Source organism: Gopherus evgoodei, chromosome 10 (genome assembly GCF_007399415.2).
Source record: "Gopherus evgoodei ecotype Sinaloan lineage chromosome 10, rGopEvg1_v1.p, whole genome shotgun sequence".
NCBI lineage: Eukaryota > Metazoa > Chordata > Testudines > Testudinidae > Gopherus > Gopherus evgoodei.
This window is the reverse complement of record NC_044331.1, coordinates 75,061,393-75,081,073: the sequence shown is the minus strand read 5'-3', so window position 1 is coordinate 75,081,073 and position 19,681 is coordinate 75,061,393. Positions and strand designations below refer to the sequence as shown.

The 19,681-nt window shown below is 48.3% G+C and overlaps 2 long non-coding RNA genes across 2 annotated transcripts; one reads left to right on the top strand and one right to left on the bottom strand.

Moving 5' to 3' along the window:
- Positions 1-419: 419 nt before the first annotated feature.
- LOC115658771 lies at positions 420-6,737 on the top strand. Its single transcript, XR_004002385.1, has 3 exons — positions 420-765; positions 3,987-4,049; positions 4,353-6,737. It is a non-coding gene; the product is annotated as an uncharacterized LOC115658771 (long non-coding RNA).
- Positions 6,738-13,558: 6,821 nt separating this feature from the next.
- On the bottom strand, positions 13,559-17,996 carry LOC115658379. The gene is made up of 3 exons (XR_004002255.1): positions 17,188-17,996; positions 16,993-17,069; positions 13,559-14,047 (listed from the first exon to the last, which is right to left on the bottom strand). It is a non-coding gene; the product is annotated as an uncharacterized LOC115658379 (long non-coding RNA).
- Positions 17,997-19,681: the final 1,685 nt, after the last annotated feature.

Sequence of the window (19,681 nt, the reverse complement as noted above, 5' to 3'; positions counted from 1 at the left end):
CCACAGGGACCCCACCCACAGAAACCTCTCCTTCCCCAGTGATGCAATGCCGTGCTAACCCAGCTGCTCTCCTTCACACCAGCAGCCCCAGGGCTCTGCTTTATAATAGCTGTCGGAGTGCTCTCCTTCATAATAAGTAAGAGCTTGGCAGATCCTCAAACATTTGCTCAATCCCAACCTTGAAACTGAATCCAAACACAATCTAAGCAAAGCCTCCACCTCATCAGCCCCAAGGAAACATACCAGGGTGAGGAGCCACATTCCACTCTGCACTGCAGCCCCTCACAGCAGGTCCGGTCATAGCACAGCACAAGAGCTGGCCGTTACTTCCTTGCAGGAAGGCTGGTCAGCGGTTAGGACGCTAGCCTGGGGTTTGGAGTTCCTGAGGGCTCAGTTGTTCCCTGTTCTGCTGGCTGCCACAGACTCCTTGTGATATCTTGGCCCAGTAACAATGTCACTGTACCTGAGCTCCCTGTGTGGCACTGCTCTGCTGCATGAAGATAGCTACATTAAAGGTTGTGAAGTGCTCAGGCACTATGGTGATGGTGGCCATAGACGTACTAATAAAGCTCTTAAAGGAAAACTCTGCTTGACCCTAATCTTCATTGCATGCTGCCATTACAGAGGAACTTTCAACTGAGGATCTGATTTAGGAAGGTACCAGAAGAGCTAGCCTTTCTGAAGGCTTGCAATTACAGCCCTGGCCCTCTGCTGCTCAGGTCCTGGACTCTTGGGACCTGTCCTAGTCTGACGGCCATAAGCCAGGTAAGATGTGCAGTAGCAAAGGCTCCCAGCCAGATGGGATAGAGAGGGTAGTGGGATTAAGCAGCAAGGGGCTGAATTTATGGCACCTTCTGGCCAGAAAGCTCTGTGTTTGCCACAGACCCAAAAGCTATTGGCTTGGAGACGATGAAAGGCTCAAGGATGATTATCCCCAGGGGCGACCGAGACTCAAGGCTGTTAAGCAGCTTGCTCAGGGTCACATGGAAAATCAGTAGCAGAACCAGGAACAGAACCCAGTTTTCCTGGCTCCCCTCCCCTCCCCTGTTTTAACCTGTGCACACACTTGTGAGTGTGGGAGCACTGCTACTAAACAGAAGAGAAGTCAACTCTCTCTCTCAGAGTGTGGGGCCTTCCTACGCCACTCGTGCCATTGTGCTTTTTAACAGTGATAGAACACTGCAGTGCTGCACAATTCTGATCGCTGGAACCTGGAGAGCTAGGGAACATACAGCCACGGAGAGCTACCGTGCAGGTCAAACCAGGAGCGGGCACAACTGGTGCTGCCCAGGCACACCTAAAACAGGTGTCAATAAACAGGGCTGTGTGCAGTCACTGGGAGCTCACAGGCACAATGGCAAAATGAAACCTGCCTGGTTGGCTGTGCTCTGCCTCCGCCACAGGAAGCAATGAGGCCAGTTCTTCTCTGACACTGGTTAGGAGTAATGCCACTGAAGCCATCGGTGTGAAAGAGAAGAACAATGGGCCCAGAAAGCCAAGCTGGCTCACTTCTAACTGGATTTCAATCTGAAGATTGAGCCCTGGTGGTGAACTAGGTAGGAGAGCCTCCCTCCACACAGCAGGAATGAGGAGAGCCCATGTTGTGTGGGTTTGACCTTTCAGTGCCGTGGGATGGCACATCCAAGAGCTCAATAGGATTAAATCAGCCAGATCATGCTCAGGGGCATCAAAACCCAGTGCTATTGCCAAAAAAAAAAATTGCCTGGTACAGTGAGGTTCTACAGGCAAGGTTTTATCAGCCAGATCCTGATCTCAGTTACTCCGGTGTAAATTTGGAGCAACTCCACTGAAATGCGCTTAAGGCAATAGAGTCGATAGACATAAGTGGGTTTATTGGAGATTTACCTCAGTGTGCCTGAGAGCTGCCTTTGGCACAGAATCCTGAGGAGAAAACTGGGGTAGCTGGCAGATGAGATGAGAGATACAGTATAAAACAGGATCCCTAGTGGGAGAAACTTGAGGTATTGCAGATGAGGAAGGGCCAGCTGGCAGCTCAGCATTTTCAGATCATCTTGACCTTGTCTGAAGGGACTCACTTCTCTACCTCAGTACGGGGGGGGGGGGGGGTAATTTTTCCCTTGGTGCTTCCCTAATTTAGAACTTCATTTCCATGCTTGCGCTCTCTTGAGAGCCTGAGGATTCCTTCACTGATTTTACAGTTTGTGCTGCTTTCTCTCTCTCTCTGTTTGCCTTTTCCTCTCACCAGTGACACGAAACTGAATTAAATCCTGTTGGGGGACAGGGGAGGGAGGGGAGACAAAGCATCTCCTGGGCTTTGTGGCTTCTTTAAATTTTCCAGAGATATAGACATGATTCAAAATGCCCCTTGAGGTGTTAGACTGAGTGGCTCAAGGGGGTTTGTCGTAAGGCCAGGAATGGGTGGCTGCAGAATTAATAATACTCTTCATTATTTCATGCCATGGGGTTCTCAGTTCTTTTGGTCAGGTTCTGATCTGATTCTGCCTGCAGCCCCTGCTGAGGGAGTGAGATGCTGGCATTGGTAGAATTACCGTTCGGCGCTCATGCTGCCAGTACCCTCCAGGTACAGGAAAGAGGCGCTGAGTTTGTCTGTAGTAGCCTAGGGTGAGCTGGTGAGACAATAGATCAGCAGGTCCAGTGCTACTGTCAGGTGAGCCAAGCAGATGGGGAGTCTATGACATTGGCATCAATGAGATGGATGCTGGCTGAGCCAGCTCTGTGGTGGGCTTGTTGTACATTTGTGCAATGGTCTGTTACCTGCACATTGTAGGGCACGCACCTTTACCCAGTTCCTAGGGCTCAAGGCATAACCTGGTTGAGGGCTTAGGCCAGTGCCACCCATACCCAATTCCTAGGGCTCAGGGTGTAATCTGGTTAATTTAATTACCCACAGATACCCAGTTCTTAGGCTCAGGGAGTGTTCTTCTGGAGGTTTGCAGGGCCTTTTACCAGTGAAAGAGCCTTACACAGTCATATCCTTAATCTCTATTTATTAACAATTACCAAAACAGAAAGCACACCCTAAGCACACAATGCTCACCCCTCCCAATAAGGCAGACAAATGTTTCCTGATGGACAGTTGGGGTCAGGTCATCCTAAGACTCCAGCTTCTGCACAGTGTGGTTGGCAGGGTGTTGCGGTCAAGCAGCTCTGATCTTGGGGCTGTGTCCTGAAGCTGGTTCCAAAGAACTTGCTTTTGGACCCCAGTTTATACAGTGAAATTTGAGTCCTGCATCATTTTACTAAAGTCTTACAAAATAATTCTTTGATCAATCCTGACATATTGTGAAACAATTCTTTACCCAGTCATACCCCACCTTAGTTGATTTACACCTTGCAAAATTAATTATGTAACAATCAGAAACCAGACAGATGAACAATAGAGAAGTAGGGACCATAAAGGTAAAAAAATAAAGTAGCTCTTTCACACTCAGAACTGTTGACCAGTGATTCCTTTCCGGACAAACTGCTATCAAGCGAAGCTTTCTTTAAACATCTTAAGAGATTCCTTTCTTATCTGGTGATGGTGGGTACTATTAGGCGGGGTAGCTTCTTAACAGCTCCATATTACATTGTTTTGATATAATTTAGATGGAATGTGAGGATGTGATTTTTCTGCCTTTCGGCTCATGGCTGCTGCTGTCCTAATGTGGCTGCAGGCCTCAGACCTTACAGGTCAGAGTATTCAATGCCTTGCGGGTGCTGCTTACCCTAGAACTGGCTAGCTTGTCTCATGTTGCTCTTGTGGTGGCCACCATCTTGGCTGACACACTTGGGACTGAAGTCAGGAGCTCCAGCAGATCAGCTAGAGCTAGACAGCCCAGCTCTGTAGCTGAGGGCTGAAACAGACTCAGATTGTCTGCGGATCAGCAAAGAATAGGACAAGCAATTCACAATGACCGGTCTTACACTCTCATGCGTGTATGTTAATGTGGTGTTTGATGTGCCGCCATTCTGTCTCGTTGAAAGCATGCATCTCTTTCCAGTGAGGTTGGCATGGAGATAGCTTGAAGACTGCGTATACAGTATTGCATGAGGAAGTTTGCATGGTAAGAGTCCCCTCTTCCTTGCCTCATTCACTAGCTCAGGGACATGGTGGGGGGGAGAACACTCTTGGGAACTGTCCTAGTTTGAGGACCATAAACCGTGGACAATGTGTAGTAACCAAGGGGTGGTGGGCTAAGTGGGATAATGCAGAGAGGGCTGAATTTATGGCACCCTCTGGTTCCTTTAGAGATTACCTCATTTGACAGAGTACTAAAAGCAACTGACTTGGAAGGGGAAGGATGAAAGGCTAAGAGAAAAGAAAGGATTAACTTTTTTTTTCCTTTCGTTTTTTTTTTTTTAAGCAGCAGAGGAAAAGAAGAAACCATAGCAACAGTGGGGGTCCTTTGGACTTAACACTCCACAGACAAGGCCTTGATGTTAACATTCTGCCTGCACTCAGTTTGGACAATCCTCAGTAAATCTTGTTAAGAGTCCCAGTTTCCCCCCGGCTTCCCCTCGGCCCAAGCTCCACACACCCACACACCCCTTCTGTTCCCTGACCTGCAGTTAGAAAAGTGGTTTCCAGAAGATGGAATCAGTCACAGTCCTGTGTTCCCATCTTCTCTGTGCAAAGGAAGAGGTGGTGGTGAAGGGCGGGGGCTGAGGGCGAGGGGGCAATCCTGTTAACAAACCTTGGCTAAACAGGCTGCCTCAGGCCTTCCACACAGAGTCTGTTCCCCTGCATTGATATTGAAATAAGGTGCAATCCATCACGCTAGGAACAGGCCCCTTTCACAGAGGCTGAAAAGAGCCACTATCAAAAGGAGGGAGAAAAACTTGTTAAGGGGAAGGCCAGACTAAAGCATGGCAGGTGTGTTATGGAGAGGGAGCCTGTTGGAATGAGAGGGTGATTCATTGCCCTTGTCAGGGGAACAGCTTCATGATCTTGCCAGGAAGGGCTCTGTCAGGCAGCAGCAGAGCCCTGTATGCAGCTCCAAGGTGGTGGCGAGGTGCCCCTTGGTATCGGGAAGGCAACAGGAGAATGATCAGATGCAGAGGAATGGGGAGACAGCTGGCTCTGTGCAGGCCCAGAGAGAGCACTGGCATGTGGGATGGAAAATCGCCTTTTTTTGTTCATATTTATGGGAATCCCCTTTCTGTAGGCGTCTAAGTAATTTGGAGAGTGAGATTGGGGAATTCTTGTACATTTGAAAAGGTGATGGGGACAAACATCTACTGAGCAGGGCTAGACAGAGCCCCCCAAACTCCTTTCACTTGTAACCAGAGCCCAGGCCTCAAGAGGCAGCTTTGTGTGTTCACTCACTGCACCTCCTGGAGCCACATAAGAGCGAGACCTTGGATTAATGGGCACTAGCAAATGCTACTGTGCGATCCCATCACCAAATCAACCAGTTCTAATCCCCACCCTAAATCCCGTTTTAATCCATGTTCCTGCAGTTCGCTTGGGACCACTTGGTCACCTCCTGTGTTCAAGCTCCACGTGGCATTAGGCTGGTACCCAGTGCTGGCGCAGCAGTCAGGGAGGTGCTGCACTCGACGCTTGGTGACACACTCACCCTGTGCTGATGGCTGGGCAGGAAGAAGTTGAAGATCACATAGCACTTTTTGAAAAGCTTTGCAAACCCTATGAAATAAATGACTTGAGCAATGCCATAGACAGTGGTAGAATTAGAACCCAGGAGCTGATGTTGCTAAACTCTGGGCTCGAACTGCTAAACCACTGTGTAGAGTCTAAAACACCTAGTATATCTTAGAGTCCATTCCCCTAATAAGGGTGGGCTATATCAGACAATCAGTGGTCTCTACAAAACAGATCCTAACATCCAATGCTATGTACAACACGAGCCACTGCTAACCACACAAAGGCAATGGCATTGCCATATGCAGTCACTGCACTCCCAGTGTCTAACTACCTGAAACCAGGTGCAATGGGAAACTTTAAGCCCTAGCAAACTAGAGATAGGCCTGAACCAAAACACCCGGATGGGAAAACCAACACAGTTTGGGGGAGCAGGGCGGTCTCTGACTCCAGATCCAGAGCTGAAATTCCTAGCAAGCCCTTTGCCTACTATGGGCTGAACTCAAACCTAGGACTCAAACACTCTTGAACTTTGGAGTATTCAAGACCCAGGTCTCAGTTTGGTAGGTCTGGCCCACCTTTGTAAAAAAAACAATAGAATTTGTTCTACGCCACTAAGGGCCAGGTCTTGCTCTGAGTAACACTGGGGTCACTCCAGAGTAACTCCATTTCTGTCAGCATAGTTACTCCAGACTCACACCAGGTTTGTTCCCAAGTCTCTATATTCAATGAACACTTGGCCTCAGTTCTACCCGCCTGGATGCCATCAATGAGCCTTCCTGAGAATGCTGAATGACCATTGAGATCCAATTATATCCAATCCACCAGCAGCTGCTGTTTATTTACTAGGCTGCTTCCTACCTATGAAAGACAGAGCAAGGGGACGACGTGCTTCTCATATCCGTTGAAGGTGCAGCTAACAAGGAGATGTGGTGCACTGGCAGGGCCATTGTTCTGAAGCTAACAGAACTGACTGTGACACTGGATATTTCCTCCTCTAAGCTGTAAACATTGTCAGGCCCTCGCTGCAGCAGGTTTGGCCTTTCCCACAGCAGACAATGCTGATATGTGGGCTAGGGCCCTGGGGAAGCCCACATCTGCCGGCAGAGGAGGGCCGCCAGCTAGAGTGTCCTGTGGGAGAGGGGGCTGGAGGAAGGAAAGCAGGAGGCTTGCAGAACTGCACTAGCCCAGGGGAGGCTGGGGGAGGGGGAATTTATTGGTTTATTTATTTAAAGAAAATCATATAAACCTTGTCATTAATTAAGCAACAAACTGAGACACTGAGATCCTCTGGCTTGCAGCTATGAGAGCATTTCTGCTTCAATGGAAAAATCACTCCTCTTCTGATAGTCTTTGTCATGCTGGTGCCATGTTCCAAATTCAGCCTGGGTCTCTCCACGCAGCAGGCAAGGATTGCAAAACACCCTCCAGAACAGGATGGATGTAGCCTCCCCATTCAAAGGGGGCAGTATGGAATGCTCTTCTTCCACACAAGGTTGTGTTGTACTCCAGGGAGCAGAGATCACTCCCAGCAGCTCCCTTCCCCCATCCCTAATTCTGGCCCACTGTGGAAGGGGGTGGGAGGAGGGACTGGAGAGTGAACCTGCCCTGTACTCACCCAGTGGTGGCTCCTGTCCTGCTGGAGTGGGCCCTGCTCCTTGCTCTGGGGGTTGTGACCTGGCGCACAGGGTCAGAGCACCACTCAGGTTTGTCCAGGCACCCCTCCGTCATGATGGAGGGGCAGCTGGGCCAAATTTGAGAGAATGCCATTGCAACCTGGCACCTGGCAGCCCCACTCAGGTTTCTCTGGGTATGACTGACTCATGAACCCATGTCGGTGCTGCCCCTGCTCCAGAACGTGTCCCATTTCACCCCTTCCTCAAACCTGCACTTTCTTCAGCCGGCACCCAGGATCTGTGTGAAATCTACTCCTAGAGCAAAGTCCCTGGGCTAGATCCCCAGCCCACACAAACAGATGTCGCGCTATTGATTTCAGTGGTGTGGTCTTAAGTTGTGCTAGCAGAGGATCTAGCTGCCTGTACAGCATATACCCAAGTGTCTCCCACCCTTTGTTCGTCTTGTCTGTTTAAATTGTGAGCTCTTTGGGACAGGGCCTGTGCGTGCAGAGCACCTAGCTCTAAGCTCTACTATCACAATAATACTAAATCCAATGAGAAGAGTCAACTGAGGGATGTAACAAGACAGGGGAGTCTGTGGAAGGAATCGTCAGCTACCACATCTTACCGGAATTAGGACATTTATATTAGGACTAGAGCTGTGCAAATAATTGCTTTTTCATTTCCCTGCCTGAAGCGAAGGACCATTTTTACACAATTCACCTGGGCTGGACCTGAAGCAAAATATTTGACCTTTTCCTTGCAAACTGAAAAATGTTGAAAAAAATGTAGTTTTGGGGCCAACAAACCATTTTTTTTACCCCAAAACAAAATGTTTCATTTGCTTTTTGCCTTTTTATAACCCTGTTAACCAACTTTAATGAAACAGAAGCAAATTTCAAAAGGCAGAGTCATTTCGACTCGAAAAATCAAAGTGTTTCGTTTCAAAATGTTGACACAAACTTTTTGTTTTTTTGGAGCATTTTCCCCTTTGACTGAAACCATCTGGTGAATTCAGTGCATAGTCTCAAAGAGTTTTGGTGGCCTCTAATTTGCATTCTTCAGTGAAAAAAGTTTCCATTCGAAAAATTTCACCCAGCTCTAATTAGGACATAGGAGCTGTCATAGTAGGCCATCAGGTCTGGTACATTCCTGCCTTAGCATCTTTCAGAGGAAGGAAAATGACCCCATAATGCCTCTGTGCCATTCTGAACATTGAAGGGGCTGGAAAATTCAGATGACACCCTGAAACTTGAGATTTGATACCCCTTATTTAGCATGAATAATTAAAAATTCTTATTAGCTATATTATCCATTCCCTTTTAAGACACAGTGCAATGTTTAGCTCTGTGACCTCCTCCTTACTGTTACATATCACTGAGCAACTCTATGTTCCCACAAGTGCTTTACCAATCACTTGAGGGTTTCACAGCAGTACCACGAGTTCATTCTTGTTCCCCACATGTCCATTTTATTGGAATATTTGACAAATGCCTTTTGATTATCTGCCTGTAGACACTACATCATCCTTTATGGCTAAGATGCGGCTTGGTGGGTGGGAGAGGGAAAGAGAGATGGGGGGGAAAGGCAAATGCCCTCTTTGCTTCTCCCTAGAGCTTGCTGCAGCTGCTGAAACACAGCATATCACACTTCTGTGACAGCAATTCCCTATGTACTGGTGGCCGTTGGAACATATCAACAGACCACTCAGGAGAAAGAGGACATTTCCAATCCATTCCCATACACAGCAATGTGCAGCCTCCTTTAATCCCTGCTGCGTGTGTGTGGCAGAGGTTGCAGGAGAAAGAGGTCACAGATGGGGTGTCCATTGCTACCATGAACCTGTGAAGCCCATTTCCTTGCTGAACTTCACAGAATGTTCCCAGGCCAGGGAAAGTCTGGCTGTGGAACAGAGGCTCCCTGCCCTGGGAATAAGCTGCATGATCTAGACAAAGAAGTATGAATGCCTCTGTACCGCATCCTGCCAATGGAGCAGACCTAGAGAAAATGAGCTGATTCTACTGTGTTAGACAAATAAACACAGATCTCTGCGCTCACTGGGTTTTGAAGGCAGTGACCGATGGCAGTTTAACAGGTCACCGGGCCTCTGCAGCTACCATCTGCTACTGCAACCTGAGGGTCCCTGAAGAAAGCAGCGGAGGAATGTGAGCCGGAATTATGAGTATCTGATCCATCCGCTTGAAGGGAGAGGAGCTTGCCCTCGTGGCCTCAGCAAGTCAACGTACAGACACAGCACGAGAGCCTCTCAGTGAAATCCTCGGTGTGCAGACAAGAGGGCAAGGAGAGTGCCAGCCCCTAGTGGTCGGGAGAGGGCACAGAGGCTGTGATGGGAGGGAAATGGGACAAGGCAGAAGGGACAGATGAAGAGAGGAATGGTAACAGGAAAGAGCGATAGAAGGGGAAAGAGGGACGGAGAAGAGAAGAGAAACCACTCGATTTATCTGGAAAGCCAGTGCTGTCCTGAGGCTTTCAGAGACAGTGTGAAAATGGACTGCACAATGGGGTGATTTCTTTTCCTCTCTGTGGTGTATTGAGGACAGAGTAGGAATAGCAAGCTGTCACTTTAACTTTGTGTGTGTGGGGGGGTGGAGGTTCTGGTGCTGCTTGGAGGCTAGGAGACTCTGTAGGGAAGTGTACAATCAATTTGTCTGCAGAGAGCCAGCAGAAAGCAAGGTGGGGTGAATTGTACTTCTTTGCTTCTTTATGGAGCAGCCTGCTTTGTCTTTCTCTGGTTTTAGTTACTGTGTGTTTTCATACTGGAGTCTAAGAATAAAAGTAGTGTTATGTTGCAGCCTTCCAAAAGAGTTATATTTGTATCTAACTTTTCTGTGAGTATGCAGAACAATAAAACTCTCCAGCTCCCTGTCCTGCTGTTCTCCCTATACGTTTTCACATCCTTGAGGAGAAAAGGATGCAGAATCCTGCGATTGGTTTCCTTTCTCCTTCCACAGCAAGTTCATCCTTGCCTGCAAAGCTCTGCTCCCACTTGTATTTCTTCCCTCTTTCCCTTTGCTCTGGGACTGCACTTCTCAGCCCCTGTCCTGCCTTTCCTCTTTGTGCCTTCTACCTTGCTGTCCTGCCACACCTGGCTCTCCCTCCAGTCCCAGCCTGCCTGGCTCTCCCTTCAGTCCCAGTCTGCCTGGCACTCTTCCTCTTGTTTTCAAATACCTTCTCAAAGCTCATGTTGGGCCTGATCCAAAGTCCACTGAAGTCATTAAGAGTTTTTCCATTGACTTCAATGGCCTTTGGGTTGGGGGCTTTGTCTTTGAGATCCACAGACATTAGCTCACCTACACATTATACTCCATGGACACTTTCTACCCCCAAAGAAGTGCTGTAGACCAGACCCCTCTTCTGAGTCTGCCAGTCACTTGGTGCCCGCTTTGTGTTTTCTGTCATTCACACTGCAGGCTGCTCAGGCCAGGAGTTGCGTCTGCTTCTGTTTCCTGAAGAGTGAGGTGATCACTGTCTGTGTCTAACAAATAGCACAGAGCAAGAGTGAAGGAAAAACGCACTGATTTCATTCCCAGGCCCATCCCCATCGCATCAGGGGGCCACTGACAAAGGGGTGCCATTGTGGTTACACTGCTTGCCCATACTTAGTATCAGCTCTGAACTGCAAGATTCAGAACCCGAATCTTTGTCCCCGGAGCTCGCTGGGGATTCACCTCTCACCCGTGTGCATAAAGCCACCAAGACTTGGGAAGGACTCCAGTGTTAGTTATGTGAGGGTAGAGAAATAAAATGCCCTATAACTGAGTAAATTATAGTGAGTGATTCCCAGCCTTGAGACTAGAAAGACTCTTACAAGGACCCAGGGTCAAAATGACCCAGAGCAAAACAGTAGTTAGCACATTTTGGACTGTGCAGAGGGACAAGGGTTTCGATAAACTGACACAAACCATTGTTTATCTCCAGAAGAACTTCTGACAAGGTAAACACACATGGAGCCATAAATTACCTGGGAAAAATCCCACTGTGTAAGAAGTGGTGCATAAAACACAACCGCAACTCACCGTTAATAATTCAAGGAAAGCCACTCTGGAGTTTTCTTTCCCTTTTGACATACAGTGCAGCTACAAGAATGCCTCATTCCTGATTCTAATGCGAGACAATCATATCCTCTCAGCCCTCAAAGCTGCAGAGGGGACCCACAGAGATCAATGGCTGAGTCACACAGTGATAAACACGTCAAGAGAATGAAAACTACAGCTTTCTTTAAAAACAAAGGTCCAGATACTCCCCTGGTGTAAAGCATCATGGCTCACTGAAGTCAATGGAGCTGCACCAGTTCACACCAGTTGAGGATCTGGCCCCGCCACACAGAGTGTGATGAAATGGTACCTGGCAATCAGATTTTCAGTGTGATCGGAAAGGTCGTTCTTTGGCGGCGTAAGCCAAATTCTCATGTTTCCTTATCCAAAATAAACTGTTTGGTGACTGTTATGGATGGGAGGGATTTAGGGAAGGCTTGAAGGCAGATAAGCTGTAGGCATATGTAAAAGGAGACCTGAATTTCAGTGATGTAGGCAAGGGAGAAGGGATGAGTTTCTAGCTGAGATCTGACAAGAGATGGAGGGTGGGTGCAGACTGCCCAATAGAACAGCAGAAGCCGCAAAGAAGAAGGCTCCTGCCAAGCAGAGAGCTAGCATGAGCTCCCAAATGCAGCTCTGCCTGCACTGTACCTCTCCCTGGACTCAGTCCAAAATTGCTGTATCATCCCCCTGTTCTTCCAGGCCTGGACTCCAACATGGCTTTGCCAAGCAAGGCTATTCTGACCTGACCCATCCCAGCTATTCCAGCCCGGGGCCCCTCTTGAGGAGACGCTGCCAATGTCGTTGAGTTGTAATGTGGAAAAATGTCTCCTGGGAGCTCGGCTGCATCAGCAGCTCCTCTAACGGGTGGCCCAAGTGGTATCTGAACCCACATCTCCAGAGGAGAAAAGCTAGCGAAATCCTTTAATAACATCTTTAACTGTTAGCCTGTTGCCCTACAGGCCTCTCTTCCTAGGCTTAGCAGCGCAGAGCTGGGCCTAGTGGAGACTGTGTGTGGGTCCATGGAACTAAGCACTCAGCACTGTCCTTCATGTTGAGTAGGAGTTAGACCAAAGCCCTTGCTACACATACTCTCTCCAGCTCAAGATCAGGCTGGGTAACAATGGAGTGAGGCATGGGCACAGTTTGTGTGGGAGGACTGGAGGGAGACAAATGCTAAACGTGATCCTCTGTTAGCAAAGGAGGCGCTTAGCTAAGTTTTCCCCTCCTAGGCCTCAGGCTGCTCAGCAGCACCCTAGTTAATGGGGGATCCTTTTGTTCCGATTCAAGCCGAAATCCAGCTCTGCATAAAATCTACAAAATGAAAAGAGGACTGGGTGTCCGAGCATGGGGTGAGACATATCCAGGAGGGTGTCTGTCGGGTGTGTACATATGTGTTTGGACTGCCCCTCAGGGTGTCTTGTGAGGGTGCGCCAGTTTTCCATGTGGAAGAAGAAGAGATGCAGAACTCCAGCCTTGTTGAAATGATCAGGGGCAGGACAGGGGAAGTAGGAGGCTGGCGGTCACCTCCTTTGCAAGATAAACTTCCCAAGCAAACAGCCTCTTTGCTCCCCATTACAGAAGCCGCTTGCACCGCTGACAAGCTGATCAGCTGCTTTCCTGTGTGCTCATGGCACTGTCGTAAGATGGGAGATTCAGTGATGACCCCCGTCAGCAGGAGCATGTGTATGTGGGATGGGGGCGGGCAGCAGTATTATCCTCAAAGATGCCCCCAGCACATTGCCTGGGTAAAGCACAGATGTCAGCTGGAAAGCTGCTGAAGAAAATGTTGTCCTCAGTCCTCTCCCCATGGCCCTGAGATGAAAGCAGCTAGCAGGCACTCAGGGCTACGGACTAGTCACTGATTAACCAGTGCTGATGGGTTATGGCTCTGTGCAGCCTGGCAGGAATTCCAGGGACAGAGAGACATCCCCTTTTATCGTATTTGCACAACAACTGGTTTACTATTCCCCTCTCCGCAGCAGATGTTTCAGCCACACTAGGCCAAGACTGGGGGACTTGGCTGGGGAAAAAACTCAAGAGACAAAAACAATCTCCCTCGCCTTCCTCCCTGTCTCCCCCGCTCCCCAATTTCCTCATTCTCTCTCTTTTCCTCTCTTTCTTCTCCCTTCCTCCCTGTTGCTTCATGGCTTTGTCTACTCCTCACCGTATCCTACATGATCTTAAGCCTTGGCATCACGGAAGGGTTTAGCTGAAAGACATGCCAGAGGGGACAAGTCAATGCACTGCAAACACACAAACGCACTAATAAGACATCACAGCGAAGTGTGTTCCAACAGCCCTGTTTTATAACTTGTTGTCCTCTATGCAGTACACTCAGTGAAACATGCAACAAACACATTAGTTATCTGCCCAGGCAGAAGGAAAGTGACAGGAAGGTTACAAGAGAGATAAATATGAGGAAAAAAGGGAAGGAAGAGGAAAAAATAAATATCCCACCAGTTGTTTAGGTAAGACACAAGACACCAGTCTCCAGCAACCACCTAGGGGGAGAGAAAATAGACAGTTGCTGGAATCAGGGGCAGTCAGATTTTTCCCTCCCTTTTATATTTTCAATTAACTTTCATTTTGTTTGTGGATTCTTTTCCTGTCCAGAGGCTGCTGCCAAGTGCTTCAGTCTCAAGGAATTCCACCGGTGCGGAGAGTGCTCAGCAACTCGCAGGATCAGGCCAGTGAAACACATCGAACAACAGATTGAGAACCATGTGCTGCGCTTTCTCCTCCCACAACTGTTTGAACAGAGCTGACTTCCACACACAGACTCCAGCCTGCAAGAGCCCATAAACATAGATTAGTTCTTATCTCTGGCACGCAGCAGCATCGTAGGCACAAGCTCGGTGGTAGGGGGGGGCTGAGGCGTGGCCCCGGGTGTTCTTGCTGGGCGAAGAAAATTCATTTGAAGACTGTAAGACAAACGAGCTGGGGGCAACGTTTCCTGGGAGAGGAACCCTAAAAAAATGATCAAACCAGAAAGTCCTCTGCTGAAAAGCAGCCCCCAGAGCTCTGGGAAGAGAAGGCAGGCAGGAGATGAAGCAGGGATTAAAAAGCCTGTGCAGTCAGGAGGCAAGAAGTGTGATCAGAGGAAAATATTTGACTGTTTTACCATTCTTGATAATCAGCTGACAGATCATCCACAGAGGAGGTACCAGTCCCTTTCTGTGGTCTCACTACTCCACATGCCCTGGCTGGGCCCACACCGTGATGTGCTGCCCTGCCTGTACCGCCCATATGGGCACACAGGACTGCTCTGTATCCATCTAGTCTTTGCACATGAAGTGCTGCTCGGTGTCCACCCTGTCATACACGATGCATGCAACACTGCTCTGCATTATATTATTTGTATTGCAGTAGTGTCCAGGAGCCCTAGACATAGACTGGGACCCCCGTCGTGCTAGGTGCTGTACGAACACAGAACAAAAAGATGGTCCTTATGCCATGAGCGGGCAGCTATCCTTTAGGGAGACGTTGCTCTGTAACCACTATGAGCTCCTCAATGAAACACACCTTTGTAGACCTCCACGCAATGTACATTTGCTGTTTATACACCCCAGGGGACACACATGCTACACTGAGCCAGTCTGGATCCAGCTGCTGAATGTGTATGCAATGTTCTGCACCTGCTCCTATGTGCAAAATGCAGGCACCACCCGTGTATGGTCCTCCAAAAGGAGAATTTCTAGCTTCCTAGAAAGAGGCATGTGACACAGCTCTGCTCTGTGCCCATAGAATGCAGTTATATCATCCAGAGTTCATCCTTTGCTATGATTTCTACCAGTCAACAGAACAGGCAAAAACACACACACACACACACACACACACACACACACACACATCTCTAACTGTTTCTGTGCAATACAGGGAGAGTGCAGGAAGAACCATTGCTTGGGACATCTAAAAACTAAAATAGCTAAAGCACTAGAAGATGCACACCAGAAAGCAATCCTACATTGACCTGGGAGAGACTAGAAATCCCAGCCATTTCTTCCATCAAGTGCCGTTCACCAAACCTAGCATCTCAGGCTTGCCCACCAGTCCCTTGCCAAGCCCTACACTCTCCACCCTGCCCCTAGACCAGCCCCAGGAGCCTGAGGACCATCCACCCAACATCATAGTTTCTTGCTGTAAACTTAACCTCATCATCCTTTGTGATGTCAAAAGGACTATGAGACTGAGTTTGGGGTTCTGGGTGGGGAAAATTGAGAACTAGGGGACAAGATGGCCACTTCCAATGTTCTATGACTCTCATCATCCATCTCTGCATCTCTATCCATGTTTGTATTTCACAATGTTGCAAGATGGAGTTGCAATAACTCTGTCAGGGCTGTGGACAGCTAACAAAGAACCAGAAGAGGTTGTCGTGGGCTATCCCTTTATTAGTCTACATAAAAGTAACATGAGCAAGCTTTTTGGAGTCCCACTCTCTTTATCAGGGCATCAATAGGACGTTGCTCTGGTTTCTAGTCCCTAAAGAAAAGAGGGCAATGATACAGGCAAGCACCTTCACTGATTTTGAGCCGTGCGAGGATTGGTGTATGGTTTGTTTAAATCCAGGCAGGAGGGAGGTTCTAGGTGGAGAAGCAGAGAGAGGTTCTGTTCAAATAAAGCTCTTTGTGCAGTGCTAGAAGAAAGCAACACAGTGATTCTCTACCATTATCACACAACAGATGGATTACTCATGCCAGTTGCCTTTGCACTTGGGAGTGAAGTCAAAGAGCCTATTTGCATGAGCAAGGGCTGGTCATGGGTGTAAATCAGGCTCCTGCTTTTAGTGAGTCCACGGAAAGGTACCACCTAGGAAATCCTTTGTTTTTATGTCTCAGCCAATTAACACTCGTTGTGCCGCAGTTATAGAAGCCTGAGTGCTGGAAGATCACTGAAGCCAGCCTAGTGTGCAAACCTGGTACAGATCACACAGATGGACAGGGGAGCCGTAAGCACAGTTAAGAACACAGGGCCAACTTTGACGGTCATTCACAGCAAAACACACTTGCTGAGCCCCTATTCTCCTTGCTTACATCAGGTTATGCCAGTGTAAGCAAGAACAGAGTTGGGCCCTCAGCAAGCCACAGATCAGAGAAGAGAGAAAGAAAGATCTTTTTGGAAAGCCCTAAACCTTTCTCTTTATCTCTCTAATCTGTATTTCCCCCTAAAGTCCCTTTCTGTGCAGGATGAAAGCGGATTCTCCCCATTATTTTCGTTTTCTGTGCCCTTTAGGAAGGCACTTGCTTGAGACTAATTGAATTTTCTGCCCATGGATAGAAAGACACGATGTGGAGTGAGTTAAAATCTGACGTCAGGATGGAGCGAAGAAGCTGTATTAACTGGTGTGGGGACAGCCCCTAACTTAACAAAAGCATTTGATTCTGTCCCCTCTTGTTAAGAAGGAGGGGATATTTATTCTGTTTCTTTCTCAAGGTTTTTCCTTTCAGGTCACAAAGTGCCCCACCATCACCAACCCACAGGCCCCACCCCTCCTTCTCCTCTTTTGTGCCAGAGGCAGCTGGTAGGTTGCAAAGGGGACAGCTTTTGTCTCTGGACACACTTTAACATTTCTTTACAGAACCAGGGAAAACCTCTTCCCTCCCCCCCTCATTCATTTTGTTGTGGGAGGAGGGAGGTAGTAGGCAAGTTGAGGCAAAGGAATGAGAAGGGATGAAATGTCACAATAGAGCCCAGGATCCAGAGCTTTAAAGTAGGGGGAAAGAGGAAATACCTAGCTTTGGTGAGCAGATGGTGCTGTGGGATGGGGGACATTACGGAATTCAGAGGAGGCTTGTGTTGAGCAGCCAGCTGAAAAAAAAAAAGAAAGAAAGAAAGACATGAAAAAGGCCAGAGCCCAATAAAAGGGGAGTTCAGGGGCAGTTTCTTAGCAAATCCAACAAAGAAACCTCTTATTTTCAATCATTACCATCCCGGGAACAGGCCCCAATTAATCTCCCGGCTGCGACATGTGGGGGATTCGCTCGGTTTGTGCTACAAGCCTGTAGGCGAGCCCTTTTTCCTGTAAAAATCACCATCAAGCCACTAGGGAAGGCGATGCAAGCCCCGGAGTCATCCTGGAGCTTCCAAAGTTATTCCAGGTGCAGGTGGCTCACTCTCTGGGCGGGAAACTGTTACAGCAAGGCGTGAACTGGGTCATTTTACAAGCATGGGCGAGATGTAGCATTGCGGTACTCCAGCTTTACGCCAAGGTAACTGTTGATTTCAGTAACTCGGTGGAGAAACTCAGTGATGGAGCAACCAGGGAGTAACACGATGGTGGAGGAACCCTGGAATAACAGGTAGATGGGGCCCATTCATTTTCTCCAGATGTCTCTGCCTGAATTCATTGTTCAGCAGCCTGAGGAACTGACAGAAAGGGAGGGATAAATTAAATACAGAGATATCTGCTTGGCTCACTGATTGAAAAAGGAAGGAGAATGATGGTCCAGTCATTAGAGTCGTAACTTCAGACTTAGGAAACATGGGTTCACATCCTGCTCTGCTACTGATTCCCCGTGCGACCTTAGTTAAGTCCTTGTGCTTCTCTGTGCCTCACTTCCCCATCTACAAAGCGAGAATAATACTACTTCCCTCCCTCGCTGTGGGGTTGTGAAAATAACTGTGTTAAAGCTTGTGAGGTGCTCCGATGCTATGGCAATAGTGGCCATAAAAGTACCTGAGCTAGTCAGGAGATTAATTTAAGAGAGCAGGGGGCAGATTCTCAGCCATGCCAGTGGATATATATTTACCTCAGTGGTCTTGTCTTCTCTGGGGAAAAAAGATGTATTTTTAATTTAGATTTGCTAACGTGAGGTAAAACCCCAATGAAAAGAAAGCAGTTGGTAACAGTCTCCTCCATAGCCTTTAACTTCGCTTTCTAACTCATGTGAAAGCTGCAAACTGCCTTGTGGTCACTGGGACTTTCCCTCAGGTTAGGTAACTCGAGTTATGAACACATCTTTATTTCATAGTGAAGATGATGCCCCAGGAGCCTGATTATAATTATTACATAGTTACATTATGGTAGCAGCTGAAGGCCTCAAATGGGACCAAGGCTCAAGGCGTGTTGGGTGCTATATGAACACAGAAGAGAGACTCTCCATGCCCTGAAGAGTTTGCAGTGTAAAGGCATGCAAGATGAAATGTGCAGACGGGGATACAGCAAATGAGCCATTCTGCTCCCAGATTAGGAGTAACACCATTAGGAGTAGTGCCATTAGGGCTTATGCTGGCCTAAAGCTGGTGTGAGTGAGGACAGCTGCAGGTCCTGGGTTTCAAAGTGCAACCTTTGTCATGCACTGGACATTTCCAAAGTGCTTTGAGAAACATCTGGTTCCCACAGGAGTTGGCTGCCTGGCCCTCAGGAAAATCCCTAGTACACAGAAATGTACATTAGCCAGATTCTCTCACTTCTGTGGTGACGCTTGCTCGAGTTAACCCACTTTGGAAGATGCCCTCACAGCTTCATAACACACCAAAGATAAATATTGAGAGAACACATGGAGCAGAAAACCACCTTTTAGCGCACCTGAAATAGCTGCTGTGTCTTGAACTACCCATGAATCAAGGTGTTTATGGCTAATTAGGCCAAAGGGGGGAATTGCCTTCTGAATGGGGAAGAATGTCTTACGTCAAAGGCATCATCACAGCCCTGCCAAAACAGATCACTTATGGAGCCTATGTGGTCGCTTTCATTTCTGCCTTCATGAAGGATTTGTAACTACTCAACCCTGGTTACTAGGACTCACGGTTGCATTTAGTCTAAGATGGCATTATTCACTTTCACATTTATATAGAAATCCCCCAGTGATGTGTCCCATGTTCCCCTGTGCAGCCCAAGTGCTAAACTAGGTCCACTTGTAAATATTTGTCTAAACTATTATTAGAACAGGAGCGTCCACCCAGACAGCAACATTTTACACGCATGACTCCGCTGAAACACACACCTTTGGAAACGGTGGTGGAGTCCTGCCATTGTTCTGCAGCATAAGTCTATAGCTTTGGTTTTCCAACTGTGGGGTGCACCCTCCATGGGAGGGCATGATGAGGTTATTAAGGGTGGTGAGGTGGGGCATGGGGCTGTGGATGGCCAGGGCAGGACAGCAGCAGAGGGCTGTGCAGGGGGTCCTTAGTGTTTGGGGGGCAGGGAGCACACCCCTGCCTTGACAGCAGCCTCTTCCCTTCCCTGATCATTGGGGACTTCCTGAGCACTCTCACAGCTGCAGCCCTGCCCAAGCCCAGAAACCCAGATAGCCACATCCCTGCATATTTTAAACCCTCCAGATCCTAAAGGAGCGAGAGGGTCTGGGCAAGAGGGAAGGAAGAGAAAAACTCTGGTCCACTCTGCCATGGGTTTCTCCAGGGACTGATCCACCTGGGTCCTGGCCCGCCCACACCCTGGGGTGTCACTTTCTGCCCTG